We start from the raw sequence: 18,636 nt of genomic DNA, 5'->3' as shown, positions 1-18,636 counted from the left end.
AGCGGTGACCGCTGGGGGGCGGTGTGGTGACTGCAGGGGAGCGGGGACCGCTGGGGGTCAGTGTGGTGACTGCAGGGGAGCAGTGATAGCTGAGAGGCAGTGTGGTGACTGCAGGGGAGCGGTGACCGCTGGGGGGCGGTGTGGTGACTGCAGGGGAGCGGGGACCGCTGGGGGGCGGTGTGGTGACTGCAGGGGAGCGGGTACCGCTGGGGGTCAGTGTGGTGACTGCAGGGGAGCGGTGACCGCTCGGGGGGCGGTGTGGTGACTACAGGGGAGCGAGAACTGCTGAGGGTCAGTGTGGTGACTGCAGGGGAGCGGGGACCGCTGGGGGTCAGTGTGGTGACTGCAGGGGAGCGGGGACCGCTGGGGGTCAGTGTGGTGACTGCAGGGGGGCGGTGACCGCTGGGGGGCAGTGTGGTGACTGCAGGGGAGCGGGGACCGCTGGGGGTCAGTGTGGTGACTGCAGGGGAGCGGGGACCGCTGGGGGTCAGTGTGGTGACTGCAGGGGAGCGGGGACCGCTGGGGGGCAGTGTGGTGACTGCAGGGGAGCGGGGACCGCTGGGGGTCAGTGTGGTGACTGCAGGGGAGCGGGGACCGCTGGGGGTCAGTGTGGTGACTGCAGGGGAGCGGTGACCGCTGGGGGGCAGTGTGGTGACTGCAGGGGAGCGGGGACCGCTGGGGGTCAGTGTGGTGACTGCAGGGGAGCGGGGACCGCTGGGGGGCAGTGTGGTGACTGCAGGGGAGCGGGGACCGCTGGGGGTCAGTGTGGTGACTGCAGGGGAGCGGGGACCGCTGGGGGTCAGTGTGGTGACTGCAGGGGAGCGGTGACCGCTGGGGGGCAGTGTGGTGACTGCAGGGGAGCGGGGACCGCTGGGGGTCAGTGTGGTGACTGCAGGGGAGCGGGGACCGCTGGGGGGCGGTGTGGTGACTGCAGGGGGGCGGTGTGGTGACCGCTGGGGGGCGGTGTGCCGGCTGATGTCCTGGGGTTGCACTCAGTGACTAGTTCAGAATATGTAAGCAGAAAGTTGTGTCTGAGGTTGGGACCGGGCGGCGCTGGTGGCGGGAGGGGAGGTCTCGGGCGGGGTAACGCACATTCCTCATTGTACTAATCCCTTGCAGTGCAGAGGAGCAGTAATCATAAGGCGGCTGCACACGGAGTGCGGGCTGGAGACGGAAGACTGGGGGAGGAGGATTGCTGTGAAGAAATCTGAAGATGAATTCATGGAGCTAAGGTATAGCTGGGAGGAGCTGCACTGGTACTGGGTGGAGTCGGCACTGGTACTGGGTGGAGTCGGCACTGGTACTGGGTGGAGTCCGGCACTGGTACTGGGTGGAGTCGGCACTGGTACTGGGTGGAGTCGGCACTGGTACTGGGTGGAGTCGGCACTGGTACTGGGTGGAGTCCGGCACTGGTACTGGGTGGAGTTCGGCACTGGTACTGGGTGGAGTTCGGCACTGGTACTGGGTGGAGTCGGCACTGGTACTGGGTGGAGTCGGCACTGGTACTGGGTGGAGTCGGCACTGGTACTGGGTGGAGTCGGCACTGGTACTGGGTGGAGTTCGGCACTGGTACTGGGTGGAGGTGTGGTTCCTGCAGGAAGTGATGGCCGCCGGGTCAGGTGCTTGTACAGGTATATTATGTATCAGGCTGTGCACGTTGTGGCCTCTTGGTGTTTGCAGTGGAGTCTTGTGTGAACAGGTGTCACATGAAAGGTGAGCTGTGAACCTGATCACTGGTGTCAGAAGTGTCTGTCTGCATTGTATAGAGATCCCCTGTGCAGATAGCACCTCATGTTTTCTTCACACTTTTTACCCTCGCACCTCTCCTGACGGGACTGTTCTCCGTTATTACTCTCGCACCTCTCCTGACGGGACTGTTCTCCGTTATTACTCTCGCACCTCTCCTGACGGGACTGTTCTCCGTTATTACTCTCGCACCTCTCCTGACGGGACTGTTCTCCGTTATTACTCTCGCACCTCTCCTGACGGGACTGTTCTCCGTTATTACTCTCGCACCTCTCCTGACGGGACTGTTCTCCGTTATTACTCTCGCACCTCTCCTGACGGGACTGTTCTCCGTTATTACTCTCGCACCTCTCCTGACGGGACTGTTCTCCGTTATTACTCTCGCACCTCTCCTGACGGGACTGTTCTCCGTTATTACTCTCGCACCTCTCCTGACGGGACTGTTCTCCGTTATTACTCTCGCACCTCTCCTGACGGGACTGTTCTCCGTTATTACCCTCGCACCTCTCCTGACGGGACTGTTCTCCGTTATTACTCTCGCACCTCTCCTGACGGGACTGTTCTCCGTTATTACTCTCGCACCTCTCCTGACGGGACTGTTCTCCGTTATTACTCTCGCACCTCTCCTGACGGGACTGTTCTCCGTTATTACTCTCGCACCTCTCCTGACGGGACTGTTCTCCGTTATTACTCTCGCACCTCTCCTGACGGGACTGTTCTCCGTTATTACTCTCGCACCTCTCCTGACGGGACTGTTCTCCGTTATTACTCTCGCACCTCTCCTGACGGGACTGTTCTCCGTTATTACTCTCGCACCTCTCCTGACGGGACTGTTCTCCGTTATTACTCTCGCACCTCTCCTGACGGGACTGTTCTCCGTTATTACTCTCGCACCTCTCCTGACGGGACTGTTCTCCGTTATTACTCTCGCACCTCTCCTGACGGGACTGTTCTCCGTTATTACTCTCGCACCTCTCCTGACGGGACTGTTCTCCGTTATTACTCTCGCACCTCTCCTGACGGGACTGTTCTCCGTTATTACTCTCGCACCTCTCCTGACGGGACTGTTCTCCGTTATTACTCTCGCACCTCTCCTGACGGGACTGTTCTCCGTTATTACTCTCGCACCTCTCCTGACGGGACTGTTCTCCGTTATTACTCTCGCACCTCTCCTGACGGGACTGTTCTCCGTTATTACTCTCGCACCTCTCCTGACGGGACTGTTCTCCGTTATTACTCTCGCACCTCTCCTGACGGGACTGTTCTCCGTTATTACTCTCGCACCTCTCCTGACGGGACTGTTCTCCGTTATTACTCTCGCACCTCTCCTGACGGGACTGTTCTCCGTTATTACTCTCGCACCTCTCCTGACGGGACTGTTCTCCGTTATTACTCTCGCACCTCTCCTGACGGGACTGTTCTCCGTTATTACTCTCGCACCTCTCCTGACGGGACTGTTCTCCGTTATTACTCTCGCACCTCTCCTGACGGGACTGTTCTCCGTTATTACTCTCGCACCTCTCCTGACGGGACTGTTCTCCGTTATTACTCTCGCACCTCTCCTGACGGGACTGTTCTCCGTTATTACTCCTCGCACCTCTCCTGACGGGACTGTTCTCCGTTATTACTCTCGCACCTCTCCTGACGGGACTGTTCTCCGTTATTACTCTCGCACCTCTCCTGACGGGACTGTTCTCCGTTATTACTCTCGCACCTCTCCTGACGGGACTGTTCTCCGTTATTACTCTCGCACCTCTCCTGACGGGACTGTTCTCCGTTATTACTCTCGCACCTCTCCTGACGGGACTGTTCTCCGTTATTACTCTCGCACCTCTCCTGACGGGACTGTTCTCCGTTATTACTCTCGCACCTCTCCTGACGGGACTGTTCTCCGTTATTACTCTCGCACCTCTCCTGACGGGACTGTTCTCCGTTATTACTCTCGCACCTCTCCTGACGGGACTGTTCTCCGTTATTACTCTCGCACCTCTCCTGACGGGACTGTTCTCCGTTATTACTCTCGCACCTCTCCTGACGGGACTGTTCTCCGTTATTACTCTCGCACCTCTCCTGACGGGACTGTTCTCCGTTATTACTCTCGCACCTCTCCTGACGGGACTGTTCTCCGTTATTACTCTCGCACCTCTCCTGACGGGACTGTTCTCCGTTATTACTCTCGCACCTCTCCTGACGGGACTGTTCTCCGTTATTACTCTCGCACCTCTCCTGACGGGACTGTTCTCCGTTATTACTCTCGCACCTCTCCTGACGGGACTGTTCTCCGTTATTACTCTCGCACCTCTCCTGACGGGACTGTTCTCCGTTATTACTCTCGCACCTCTCCTGACGGGACTGTTCTCCGTTATTACTCTCGCACCTCTCCTGACGGGACTGTTCTCCGTTATTACTCTCGCACCTCTCCTGACGGGACTGTTCTCCGTTATTACTCTCGCACCTCTCCTGACGGGACTGTTCTCCGTTATTACTCTCGCACCTCTCCTGACGGGACTGTTCTCCGTTATTACTCTCGCACCTCTCCTGACGGGACTGTTCTCCGTTATTACTCTCGCACCTCTCCTGACGGGACTGTTCTCCGTTATTACTCTCGCACCTCTCCTGACGGGACTGTTCTCCGTTATTACTCTCGCACCTCTCCTGACGGGACTGTTCTCCGTTATTACTCTCGCACCTCTCCTGACGGGACTGTTCTCCGTTATTACTCTCGCACCTCTCCTGACGGGACTGTTCTCCGTTATTACTCTCGCACCTCTCCTGACGGGACTGTTCTCCGTTATTACTCTCGCACCTCTCCTGACGGGACTGTTCTCCGTTATTACTCTCGCACCTCTCCTGACGGGACTGTTCTCCGTTATTACTCTCGCACCTCTCCTGACGGGACTGTTCTCCGTTATTACTCTCGCACCTCTCCTGACGGGACTGTTCTCCGTTATTACCCTCGCACCTCTCCTGACGGGACTGTTCTCCGTTATTACCCTCGCACCTCTCCTGACGGGACTGTTCTCCGTTATTACTCTCGCACCTCTCCTGACGGGACTGTTCTCCGTTATTACCCTCGCACCTCTCCTGACGGGACTGTTCTCCGTTATTACCCTCGCACCTCTCCTGACGGGACTGTTCTCCGTTATTACTCTCGCACCTCTCCTGACGGGACTGTTCTCCGTTATTACTCTCGCACCTCTCCTGACGGGACTGTTCTCCGTTATTACCCTCGCACCTCTCCTGACGGGACTGTTCTCCGTTATTACCCTCGCACCTCTCCTGACGGGACTGTTCTCCGTTATTACTCTCGCACCTCTCCTGACGGGACTGTTCTCCGAAGAAATGGGGTTTTGGGGTCACTTCGGAAATTTGCGGCTTCATTCATTACTTTTTTCACTTAATCTCCAAGACATTCCATGGTAGCACAAAACCTACATGAACTGCTGAACTAACCTGAAATAAACTCACATTGACACCTTTCTGGCATAAAATGGCCCTGGCATTTTTATTAAGGGTTACCAAAAATTTTTTAATAACCATGAATTAATAAATGACCTTTGAAACACTTAATACTTAAATTAAACACCATTCCATCAACTTTAGATTACCGTATACCATAACCAGAATCCCCCCAAGCAAAACAAAGAAAACAAACTAATAAAAACTCGGGGCGGGCGTTTCTTCTTTGATTCCTGTCAGACAATCAGCTGACCTGTGTGACAGAGCCATTTATAAACTCTTCCCGCACTTTTTATCTCTCCAATCAGCTGGATTCTGGGGCAGCAGGCATCAACACCATTGGTTGCCACCCCTGTGAGGCCTGTTTTCTGAGGTCTTCAGAGCCATACTGTGTGCTCAGATCCAGCCAAATGCATCCAGACTGATTGGTCGTCGTTTCATACTACAGAAGGACAATGACCCAAAACATAAAGCCAAAGCAACCCAGGAGTTTATTAAAGCCAAGAAGTGGAATATTCTAGAATGGCCAAGTCAGTCACCTGATCTCAACCCAATTGAGCATGCATTTCACTTGTTAAAGACTAAACATCAGACAGAAAAGCCCAAAAACAAACAGCAACTGAAAACCACCGCAGTGAAGGCCTGAAAACCACCGCAGTGAAGGCCTGGCAGAGCATCAAAAAGGAGGAAACACAGCGTCTGGTGATGGCCATGAGTTCAAGACTTCAGGCAGTCATTGCCAACAAAGGGTTTTCAACCAAGTACTAGAAATGAACATTTTATTTACAATTATTTAATCTGTCCAATTACTTTTGGTCCCTTTAAAATCAGGGTGGCACATGGTAAGGAGCTGAAACTCCTAAACCCTTCATCCAATGTTAATGTGGACACCCTCAAATGAAAGTCTGAACTTCAACGGCATCTCAATTGTTTTGTTTAAAATTCATTGTGGTAATGTCTAGAACCAAAATTAGAAAAATTCTGTCTCTGCCCAAATATATATGGACCTAACTGTATATTGGCGCTGGAGCTATTGCCCCATGCGCTCACACCATTGAAATTGTCCTGCTCGACCTTCTACTCAATCGTCCCAGTGGTTGAATTCCAGCGAAATAGAGAATCTTACTACGAAAAATGATTAACATATGTTTGAGAAGTTTTCAGTTCCTGATATTACTAACACATTGAACAGTCTGAAAATGTGCAGTTGGCGACCACAAATCACATGAGCGGACAGCCATCCTAGACTTGTACTACGAGGTACAGAAAGTGACGTCACTGGTGCAGCGAGCAACGTAACCTAACGATCGTTGCGTCCGTCACAGGCGTGTATTTTTTTAACATTTGCTTTGCAGCCTGACAAGCGGAAATGTTGCTGCCTTAGGCTACTTTCAAACATCAGGTTTTCGGCGTCAGGCGCGATCCGGCGTCGTACCGGAATGCCGGATCCGGCAAATGTTTCGTAAAACCGGATGTGACGGATCCGGTTTTCTGCCGGATCCGTCTTTTTCTTGACAGACAAAACCGGATCCGTCTCATCCGGTTCATCCGTTTTTCTATCCGTTTTTCGACGGATTACGCCGGATCCGATTTTTAAAATTGACCCTTGTGGCCTTCCGAACGGGATTGGCTACTGGAAAACTATATATAGCGTGTTCCCACAGCCCTTCTTTGACAGGTTGTAGAGGAGAAAGTGCAGGTTGGAGAGAAGAGCAAGTTACTGGCAAAGATGGATGTTGTCATTGGAAATATTTTGAAGAATTTGGCGGATTTTACAGCGGAGGCGAATCGTTTGAGGGTGATTGTTCTGGAGAAGGAGAGAGCGAGACAGCAGCGCATCAGGCATCGTAGACGACGTTTGTGGATCCACCCCATCACAGCCAAGAGAATGACGCGTGGGGTCTATTCTACACTCTGCATGGACCTTCGACGAAACCCGGATAAATTTTTTGGATATGTTAGGATGAAAATGGAGAATTTTGATTACTTGGTGGAGCGCATTGCACACCTCATAAGAAAAGCGGACACCTATTGCCGCTTCTCTGTTTCACCCGCAGAGCATCTGATGGTAACTTTAAGGTAAGCCACATTTATTGGATATGCTCGCATCAGAGCACACTTTCACTGCAATATTGTTGGTGGTAGTTTGTATCTCCAAGTGTTATAGCTCAGTTTTGGTATGTAATGCTGTGATTTAAAACTAATTTATTGTTTTTTAATTCCCCACAGATTTCTTGCAACTGGAGAATCCCTTTCGTCACTGCATTTCCAGTACAGACTCGGGATTTCCACCATATCTGGAATAGTGAAGTACACATGCCGTGCACTGTGGGACTCCTTAGCTGAAGAGTTTTTACCAGAGCCCACAACAGAGAGGTGGATTGAAATTGCTGACAAGTTTCAACAGATATGTCAGTTTCCCAAATGCTTGGGCGCTGTGGACGGGAAACATATCCGCATTGTAAAGCCAGCTGGATCGGGATCGGAATATTTCAATTACAAGAAATATTTTTCAATTTTCCTCATGGCCATCGCTGACGCGGAATACAAATTTATTGCGGTTGATATTGGGGCCTATGGCCGCTCCAATGACTCTCAAGTTTTCAAACTGTCTGCCATGGGGCGTAAACTGTATGGAAACACCTTCCAGTTCCCACCACCTAGACCGCTGCCGCAAACATCTGGTCCACCTATGCCATTTGTCTGTGTAGGGGATGAAGCCTTCCAGCTGTCAGAACACCTTTTGAAACCGTACTCTAGCAGAGGATTGACAAGACCAAAATGCATTTTTAATTACCGCCTCACAAGAGCAAGAAGAATGGTTGAATGTACCTTTGGTATTCTGACAGCCAAATGGCGGGTCCTATTGACTGCGATCAACCTCAAGACAGAAACTGTGGACGAGGTGATCAAAGCGTGCGTGGTACTCCACAATTTTGTTATCTGCAAGGAACCCATTTCCATTGAGGACACCTCTGAAGAAACCACCTTGCAAGATTACCATGACATCACTAGAAGTTCTGTGACGGTTTCAGTAATGAGGGACAATTTTGCACTATACTTTATGTCACCTCAAGGCAGAGTACACTGGCAGGATGACAGAGTGTGAAAGATTTGTGCCCAACCAAACTTGTGTACCTTCTGTACCAACAGTATATACCTTTGCCAACCAAAGTTGGCTATCTTGTCATGGTCTCTATTTTTAGCTTTAGGCCACAGGTGTGTACCTGGTTGTGTTTTATGCAAAGTATTTCACCTTTTAACAAAAGTTGTGTACATTGTTAGGAAATCACCAACAATAAACACAACTTTTTAGGTGAAATACTTTGCTTCAAACACAACCAGGAACACAACTGTGGCAAAAAGCTAAAATTTACCCACAGTTATATACCTGGTTTTGAATACCATTTCACCTTTTAAATACCCTGTATTTAACCTTTTTCGCCGCAGAAAGAAATGACAGACAACCAGTGTAAAATAATTTAACTTTTATTGAAAAATGTTTTTTTTAGTTAACTTTTTTTAAAAATTTAATAAACTTGTTTAATAAAACTTTGAAACTATAAAACTGAAACCATAAAACTGGTCATTTTTATTTAAATACACACATTATAAATCTGTGTAGTGTGTGGTGGAAATACTGCTGGTGGTGCTGCGGGACACTTCGACACTGGGAGTGTGGAGAGAGGACTGGGATCGTGGTGGGGAAGGAACAGTTAGAGGTGAAGGTGTGGAAAAAACTACAGAATGGGTGGACATGTGGGAAGCAGAAGAGGTGGTGGGTGGTGGAGTGGAGGGTTGGGCAGGGACTGTAGGAGCAGATGATGTTGATGGCAAGTTGTATGGGGAAGGAGTTTGGTACGGGGCAGGTTGCTGGAAGTGGGGAGATGTCTGGTACGGGGCAGGTTGCTGGAAGTGGGGAGATGTCTGGTACGGGGCAGGTTGCTGGAAGTGGGGAGATGTCTGGTACGGGGCAGATTGCTGGAAGTGGGGAGATGTCTGGTACGGGGCAGGTTGCTGGAAGTGGGGAGATGTCTGGTACGGGGCAGGTTGCTGGAAGTGGGGAGATGTCTGGTACGGGGCAGGTTGCTGGAAGTGGGGAGATGTCTGGTACGGGGCAGGTTGCTGGAAGTGGGGAGATGTCTGGTACGGGGCAGGTTGCTGGAAGTGGGGAGATGTCTGGTACGGGGCAGGTTGCTGGAAGTGGGGAGATGTCTGGTACGGGGCAGGTTGCTGGAAGTGGGGAGATGTCTGGTACGGGGCAGGTTGCTGGAAGTGGGGAGATGTCTGGTACGGGGCAGGTTGCTGGAAGTGGGGAGATGTCTGGTACGGGGCAGGTTGCTGGAAGTGGGGAGATGTCTGGTACGGGGCAGGTTGCTGGAAGTGGGGAGATGTCTGGTACGGGGCAGGTTGCTGGAAGTGGGGAGATGTCTGGTACGGGGCAGGTTGCTGGAAGTGGGGAGATGTCTGGTACGGGGCAGGTTGCTGGAAGTGGGGAGATGTCTGGTACGGGGCAGGTTGCTGGAAGTGGGGAGATGTCTGGTACGGGGCAGGTTGCTGGAAGTGGGGAGATGTCTGGTACGGGGCAGGTTGCTGGAAGTGGGGAGATGTCTGGTACGGGGCAGGTTGCTGGAAGTGGGGAGATGTCTGGTACGGGGCAGGTTGCTGGAAGTGGGGAGATGTCTGGTACTGGGGAGGTTGCTGGAAGTGGGGAGATGTCTGGTACTGGGGAGGTTGCTGGTACTGGGGAGGTTGCTGGTACTGGGGAGGTTGCTGGTGCTGGGGAGGTTGCTGGTGCTGGGGAGGTTGCTGGTACTGGGGAGGTTGCTGGTGCTGGGGAGGTTGCTGGTACTGGGGAGGTTGCTGGTGCTGGGGAGGTTGCTGGTGCTGGGGAGGTTGCTGGTGCTGGGGAGGTTGCTGGTGCTGGGGAGGTTGCTGGTGCTGGGGAGGTTGCTGGTGCTGGGGAGGTTGCTGGTGCTGGGGAGGTTGCTGGTGCTGGGGAGGTTGCTGGTGCTGGGGAGGTTGCTGGTGCTGGGGAGGTGGATGGTGCTGGGGAGGTGGATGGTATGTAATAGGAGGGGGAGGATGGAAAGTGGCTGGAGGGGGTGTAGATGTAATAGGAGGGGGAGGATGGAAAGTGGCTGGAGGGGGTGCAGGTGGAGGAACTACTGTGGTGGGAGGAGGAGGTTGGGAGGTAACTTGCTGGAGAGCAGCGTGGCATGAATGCATTACATGCATCTGCTGGGCAGGAGAGAGCGTTTCCATGCGCTCCACAACAGACCTGAAAAAGGTGTGGTTTGGCGAAGATCTTGCTTCTGAATGCATGGTTTGCAGAAGTGTCTTCACCTCCAGAATGCTGGAGTTGATCTGCTGAAAGCCTGCGGAGATTTGCTCTGACAAGACTTTTAGACAGTTCTGGAAAGATGCATTCAGATGCAAGAACTCTGGCGCATAAGTCTTTTCCTGACCCCTCTGCCGCTGCCGCCCAGTACCCACAGGTGTACTAGAGGTGGCAGGGGTAGAAGGGTGGGGTAAAGGGAAAGCGATCTCCTCACCAGCAGCTTCATGTAATGCAGGCGGCCACGATGCTCCTGTGCTGGTGGATGGGACAGATGGGTCGAATGTGTGGTAAGGCTGGGAAGGTGCAGATGTACCGGGGCGGTCGAAGTGTCCCTCGGTGCCGGTCTCCTCAGGGATCGCCTCAGAAGGGTCCAATCGTGCCGGCTCCCGAGTGCTGCTCACCGTGCTGTGGAATAAAGAGAAAAAAAAACAAATTTACATCTAACATTTTTTTTCACATGTGGTGTGTAATATTTACCTTCTGGTGAGCATTGTTTCCCGGAGGAATGACAGGGCTTGTGCGTACTTGTACTTGCTCCTGCGTCCTCCAGATCCACTCGGGGCCCGCATCTCTTTATTGAACTCCTTCTTGAAACGATCCCTCACAGACCGCCACCGATTCACAATTCTGTTCCCTGAAACGAAAAAGGAGTGGTTAGTATACAACATCAGTGTTTCCCAAACTCCAGTCCTCATGGTCCCCAGGGGTCATGTTTTCAGGATTTCCATAGTAAATAGACATCCTGAACACATGATCCGTGGGGACCACGAGGACTGGAGTTCGGGAAACACTGGTTTACATCAAGCAACCGGTACTGTATATACTTACGCTCTTTAATCTGGGCCCGAGCTTCGAGGTCCTCCCAGCGGTCCACAAGGAGCGAACAGATTTCCTCCCAGAGTCGTCGGGTAACGATCAGGTCAGCGTGGCGGCGGTCAGCCATATTCCAGAGCGGCTCCCTTTCTCTGACGAGATCGATGAGGCGGTCCACATCAATCCCTCCATCCTCACGGTCAGAGTCGGGAGCACGCTGTGAAGGCTGTTAAAGAAAAAGACAAAAATAACATAATTAGCCTCCACAAAAGAAATGAAATAAAAAGTGCAAAAAACAAAGCAAAAATATTTATACTTACACGCTGGTGACCGCCGCGTTGCTGTCGCCGACGACCCTGGGAGGCACTGCGAGGACCTCTTGGCCGAGCACCAGATTGGGAAGACTAGAGAAGAAAACAAAAAAAGTTATGTCTTTGGATGTAGGCATTTGTTTGCTGTGTGTGGTCTGCAGAACATTGTTTTCTATGTGTTGTGTGTAGTGTGATGTTGTGTTTCTGCGTTTGATGCAAAAAACTTACCAATTGTGAGCCCACTCCAGGTGTCTGTCCACCCCTTCCTCCTTCTTCTGGGAGCTCCTCTTCATCTTGTGATTCCTGTTTTGAAATAAAAGGCAATGAATAGACATATATTACAGAGATGATGGATTTTGGAAATAAAAACTTACCGTCAAACGCTGACGATGCGAGGGAGGGCTCCCAGAAGAAGATGTGGTGTCTTCCTGGTGGCCACACTCCATGCCTGTGGGTGGTGTTCCAGCTGCTGCCATTGCTGCTGCTGCTGCTGCTGCATCTATTGGGCGGCTGTTGAATAAAGAGAAACAAAGGGCCAATGAATATCTTGATATTCCATGGCCCTAGTTTGGAGGAATGGGGGATTTGATAATTACCGTCTCTCATCTGCTGCTGGCCTCCCCTCCTCAGCATGTTCCATTTGCTGCTCCATTTGGGGTGGTGGTGGTGCGGATGGTGCTGCAGTGGTCTCCTGCCTTCTCCTGCTTCGCTTGGTTGCTTTCTTGGGTGGCATGTTGGGTGTGGCTGTGGGTCCCACTGTCTTGCTTTTATATATGTCTTGTGGGCAGAGCTACTGAGCATGCTCAGACCAAAAAACCGGATCCGGCGCATTGCGGCGCTCATAGGCTTTCATTGTGTGAAAAAGCCGGACGCGCCGGATCCGGCGTGTCCGGCTTTTTCGCCGGAGACAAAAAAGTTACAGTAGACGTTTTTTCCAGACGCCGGATCGCGACACATTGCCGGATCCGGCGAAAACCGGATGAAACGCATGGCCATCCGGCGCGATCCGGCGCAAATGCAAGTCAATGGGGGGGAAACCGGATCCGGCATTGCATTTCACCGGATCCGGTTTCTGTCAAAAGCGCCGGATCGCGCCTGACGGCGAAAACCTGATGTGTGAAAGAGGCCTTACCAAAACTCCAGGCAGGCTTTACTTTAGGATGAGTGAAGATAGTTTGGAAATGTGTGACCTCCTCCCTCTCGAAGGTCACCGGGATTTTAGCAAATTGCCATAAAGAAAGTAGACACCTGGAGGTTCTGCGGAGGCTTCGGTATCTGATGCTTCTGTGAAGGATGGCGATACATCAAGGGTTATATTATCCGTTACATGGGTATATAAAACCTTTTTCGTTAATGCAGTGAACATAACCTTCCCATAAACAGCTACTTTTTTGTTGACCTACTTGGGATTGAACCGAAAAAATTGATTTGTGTAAAATACCATTTAGAGTCACAGGAACTTGTGCATTCCTTATACGTAGGACAGATCCTGCTGCATCCGGTGCACAACCTTACTGTGAAATGTTTTACTTACTCAAAAAAGATAACTTGCTATCCTTCACATAAACGTTACCCATATGTATGTCACCTGTATATAGCATCCTTATGTCACCTGTATATAGCATCCTTATGTCGCCTGTATATAGCCTCCTTATGTCACCTGTATATAGCCTCCTTATGTCGCCTGTATATAGCCTCCTTATGTCACCTGTATATAGCCTCCTTATGTCGCCTGTATATAGCCTCCTTATGTCGCCTGTATATAGCCTCCTTATGTCGCCTGTATATAGCCTCCTTATGTCGCCTGTATATAGCCTCCTTATGTCGCCTGTATATAGCCTCCTTATGTCGCCTGTATATAGCCTCCTTATGTCGCCTGTATATAGCCTCCTTATGTCGCCTGTATATAGCCTCCTTATGTCGCCTGTATATAGCCTCCTTATGTCGCCTGTATATAGCCCCCGCGTGTTGCCTGTCTGTAGCATAGTGACATAGCAAGGCCGAAAAAAGCCACGTGTCCATCCAGTTCAGCCTATATTCCGTCAGAATAAATCCCCAGATCTACGTCCTTCTAAAGAACCTAATCACTGTAAGATACAATATTGTTACGCTCCAGGAAGACATCCAGGCCTCTCTTGCACCCCTTGACTAGTAGCCGCACGTCGCCTTTCTGTAGCAATACAATGGTAAGTTTAATTTGCTGTATGCAAACACGATCGTCAGCCTCTGATATCTATAGTGCCAGGCAAATGTTGCATCCATTACTCTGGAATTTACCCCTGTTATTAAGAGGTTTTCCTCTGTCCTGTGGAGAAGTTACAGCTCTCACCTGATATAAGCCGCTTTAATGTCCTGGATTTGGCAATGTAATTGTTGCTGAGCATGTCCTCTACATTCAAAATCGAGGGGTCGTGTGTGACCACCCTTAGCGAGGTCTGAATCGGGGGGGTCGTGTGTGACCACCCTTAGCGAGGTCTGAATCGGGGGGGTCGTGTGTGACCACCCTTAGTGAGGTCTGAATCGGGGGGGGGGGGGGTCGTGTGTGACCACCCTTAGCGAGGTCTGAACCGGGGGGTCGTGTGTGACCACCCTTAGCGAGGTCTGAACCGGGGGGTCGTGTGTGACCACCCTTAGCGAGGTCTGAATCGGGGGGTCGCGTGTGACCACCCTTAGCGAGGTCTGAATCGGGGGGTCGCGTGTGACCACCCTTAGCGAGGTCTGAATCGGGGGGTCGCGTGTGACCACCCTTAGCGAGGTCTGAATCGGGGGGTCGCGTGTGACCACCCTTAGCGAGGTCTGCAGAATGGTCAGACTACGCTCTCTGGGCTGTGATCTACTTGTGGGATGACTTCCTCTAGGTGTAGAGCATGCCTACGGTTATCACCAAGTGTCACCTGATAGCTTATCTCCACACTCATTATAAGACCATTACTTATCAGCGTACAGCACCATTATCTTTATTGCTTCTCAGCCACCGGGTGTTTATAGAGTAGTAATACCTATTACTATATAGAGGAATGTAGGTGGTGGATATAATATGCGAGTCAATGGATGTTATGTGATGGGACCAAATGTTTACATCCTGAGCTTTATGCTACTCCTTTTCTCTAGCCGGTGGCTATAACATATTGACCAACCCAGATTCCTGGTGCTGTAGTTATCCCGCCAGCATCCTAACTCAACCCAGATTCCTGGTGCTGTAGTTATCCCGCCAGCATCCTAACTCAACCCAGATTCCTGGTGATGCAGGTATCCCACCAGCACGCTGATTCAACCCAGATTCCTAGTTATGCAGGTATCCCGCCAGCACCCTGACTCAACCCAGATTCTTGGTGACATAGTTATCCCGCCAGCACCCTAACTCAACCCAGATTTCTGGTGATGTAGTTATCCCGCCAGCACCCTAACTCAACCCAGATTCCTGGTGATGTAGGTGTCCCGCCAGCACCCTTACCTAACCTAGATTCCTGGTGATGTAGGTATCCCGCCAGCACCCTGACTCAACCCAGATTCCTGGTGACGTAGGTATCCCGCCAGCACCCTGACTCAACCCAGATTCCTGGTGATACAGGTATCCCGCCAGCACCCTGACTCAACCCAGATTCCTAGTGATGCAGGTATCCCGCCAGCACCCTGACTCAACCCAGATTCCTAGTGATGCAGGTATCCCGCCAGCACCCTGACTCAACCCAGATTCTTGGTGACGTAGTTATCCCGCCAGTACCCTGACTCAACCCAGAGCCCTGGTGATGTAGTTATCCTTCCAGCACCCTGACTCAACCCAGATTCCTGGTGATGTAGGTATCCCGCTAGCACCCTGACTCAACCCAGAGCCCTGGTGATGTAGGTATCCCGCCAGCACCCTGACTCAACTCAGATTCCTGGTGATGCAGGTATCCCGCCAGCACCCTGACTCAACTCAGATTCCTGGTGATGCAGGTATCCTGCCAGCACCCTGACTCAACCCAGATTCCTAGTGATGCAGGTATCCCGCCAGCACCCTGACTCAACCCAGATTCTTGGTGATGTAGTTATCCCGCCAGCACCCTGACTCAACCCAGATCATCGGTGACGTAGTTATCCCACCAGTACCCTGACAACCCAGATTCCTAGTGATGCAGGTATCCCGCCAGCACCCTGACTCAACCCAGATTCTTGGTGACGTAGTTATCCCGCCAGTACCCTGACTCATCCCAGAGCCCTGGTGATGTAGTTATCTTGCCAGCACCCTGACTCAACCCAGATTCTTGGTGATGTAGTTATCCCGCCGGCACCCTGACTCAACCCAGATCCCCGGTGACGTAGTTATCCCGCCAGTACCCTGACTCAACCCAGATTCCTGGTGATGTAGGTATCCCACCAGCACCCTGACTCAACCCAGATTCCTGGTGATGCAGGTATCCTGCCAGCACCCTGACTCAACTCAGATTCTTGGTGACGTAGTTATCCCGCCAGTACCCTGACTCATCCCAGAGCCCTGGTGATGTAGTTATCCTGCCAGCACCCTGACTCAACCCAGATTCTTGGTGATGTAGTTATCCCGCCGGCACCCTGACTCAACCCAGATCCCCGGTGACGTAGTTATCCCGCCAGTACCCTGACTCAACCCAGATTCCTGGTGATGTAGGTATCCCACCAGCACCCTGACTCAACCCAGATTCCTGGTGATGCAGGTATCCTGCCAGCACCCTGACTCAACTCAGATTCTTGGTGACGTAGTTATCCCGCTATACCGTGACTCAACCCATATCCCTGGTGAAGTTTTAATGATGCATGCAGAATATTGGTCCCCACATAATGCTCATTGCAGTATTATGTGCCCCATGTAATGGTCCGTGCAGAATACTGGGCTCGCGTAATGCTGCATGCAGAATAATGGGCCCCACGTAATGCTCCATAAATAATCAAATACTCGCCTCTCCTTGTTCTTTGCTGACTGCAGCTCTTATCTCCTTCTGAGTGTGGCCCTCTGCACTGCTCAGCGCAGAGGACACCCTGCAATGACATCATGGTGCCCTCTGTCCTGAGATGTCGAAGAGTCAGAAGATGCGAATAGACCATGCAGCGGAGGAACAGGTAGAGGTGGTAACAGTTTAATGCATGATTGGGGTGGCCCCAGTGACAGCGCCCCCTACTCACTGGCCCAATAAAGTGCGGGTTTCCCCAACAACAAGTGGGCCCCCCACTTTCTCAGGGCCTCGGAACTTGCTTGGGTGTGCCAGGTGGCTTTGTGTATATACAGGACATGGTGTAGTAGTACATATACAGCGTGCACAGGTTTTAGTGTGTGTGTGTATATATACAGTCATGGTTTTGGTATTGGTCACCCCTTTTGTAATAAATAACTTCAATCAATCGCTTCCTATAATCATCAACAAGCTTCTTACACCTTTCACCTGGAATTTTGGAACACTCTTCTTTTGCAAACTACTCCAGGTCTCTCATATTTGGAGGCACCTTCTCCCAACAGTAATTTTAAGGTCTCTGCACAGGTGATCAATGGGATTTGGATCTGGACTCATTGCTACCACTTCAGAACTTTCTAGTGCTTTTCCATCCATTTCTGGGGGGGCTTCTTGAAATATGTTTGGGGTCATTGTCCTGCTTGAAGAACCATGACCTAGGACACCCAGCTTTCTGACACTGGACACTACTTTGCTGTCCAAAATCCTTTGGTAATCTTCAGATTTCATGATACAGTCAAGGCACCCAGTGCCAGAGGCAACAGAACAGCTCTGAAACATATTTGACCCTCCACCATATTTCACTATAGGTACTGTGTTCTTTTCTTTGTAGTCCTCATTCCGTTTTTGGTAAACAGTAGAATGATGAGCTTTACCAAAATGCTCTACCTTGGTCTCATCTGTCCACAAGATGCTTTCCAAGAAGGATTTTGGATTACAAACATACGTCTTGGCAAACTACAGTCTAGCTTTATGTCTGTGTCAGTAGTGGGGTCCTGCTGGGTCTCCTGCCATAGCGTTTCATTACATTCAAATGTCGGTGGATAGTTTGCACTGACTATAGGACACCTTGGATTTCTTTAAAACTTGAATGGAACTGTTTCTCCACCATCTGGACTATGCTGCTTTGCAATCTTTCATCAATTTCTCTCTGCTGTCCATGTTCCAGGGAGATTAGCTACAATTCCATGAGTTATAAACTTTTTGATTTATGTTGTGCACAATGGACAAAAAAACATCAAGTTCTCTGGAAATGGACTTGAAAAAGATCAACAACCTCAAGGTTACAGCTATTTCTTTTCTCATGTCCTCAGTTTTCTTCTCCTCTTTCTGTTCTCTGTTCTTAGTGTGCCACACGATAGACACACAATGCAGAGATTGAGCCAACTTCTCTTTTTATCTGGTTTCGAGTGAGCTTTTCATATTGTCCACACCTGTTACTTGCCACAGGTGAGTATGAATGAGCATCATATGCTTGTAACAAAGTTGTTTTCCCACATTTTTGAATAGGTGCCAAGAATTTTGACGGTCCCTTTTTTGGGATGTAGTGCGAAATGATGTCCAATTTGCTTTTTTTTTTTTGTCTGTGTTCCCTTACGCACAAAGGAAATAAACATATGTATAACAAAACATGTAATTTCAATAATTTTACCCTTCGCCCTGACAGCACCCACTCACTCCGGTGGGTGCTGTCGTGGACTCACTAAAAGAGCATTACCGGTGAGTAATCCGGCTTTTTGTGGGAGAAATACTTAATTTTCTAGAACAATTTTAAGGGTGCCAACATTTTTTGCCATGACTGTACAGTGTGCACAGGTTGTGGTGTAGCTGTGTTATATATATATATACACGTTGTGTTGTAGCAGTGCATTGTATACACACAATGCAATGTGTGCACAGGTCACAGTGTAGCAGTGTATTACATTGTATATGTGGTGCATGCAGATCATGGTGTGTACATGTCACGGTGTAGCGGTATGTATATACGGTGTGTATAGGTCAC

General features: G+C 50.8%; 1 protein-coding gene across 5 annotated transcripts in view; it reads left to right on the top strand.

Moving 5' to 3' along the window:
* Positions 1 to 1,108: 1,108 nt before the first annotated feature.
* The window catches only part of PLD2 (phospholipase D2), an 86,658-nt gene continuing 69,130 nt past the window's right edge, over positions 1,109 to 18,636 (top strand). For 3 of the 5 annotated variants that reach the window (XM_073547097.1, XM_073547096.1, XM_073547092.1), the window contains exon 1: positions 1,585 to 1,713. The gene's annotated coding sequence lies outside the window, so the exon portion shown is untranslated. Of the gene's footprint in view, positions 1,233 to 1,512; positions 1,714 to 18,636 lie in introns of those variants that run through there. The other 2 variants (XM_073547094.1, XM_073547095.1) reach the window with 2 other exon arrangements.

This window comes from Dendrobates tinctorius, unplaced genomic scaffold (genome assembly GCF_039654945.1).
Source record: "Dendrobates tinctorius isolate UK_male_01 unplaced genomic scaffold, ASM3965494v1 ptg000151l, whole genome shotgun sequence".
Lineage (NCBI taxonomy): Eukaryota > Metazoa > Chordata > Amphibia > Anura > Dendrobatidae > Dendrobates > Dendrobates tinctorius.
Note: the sequence above shows the minus strand (reverse complement) of the source record. Positions and strands in the feature narration are given on the sequence as shown.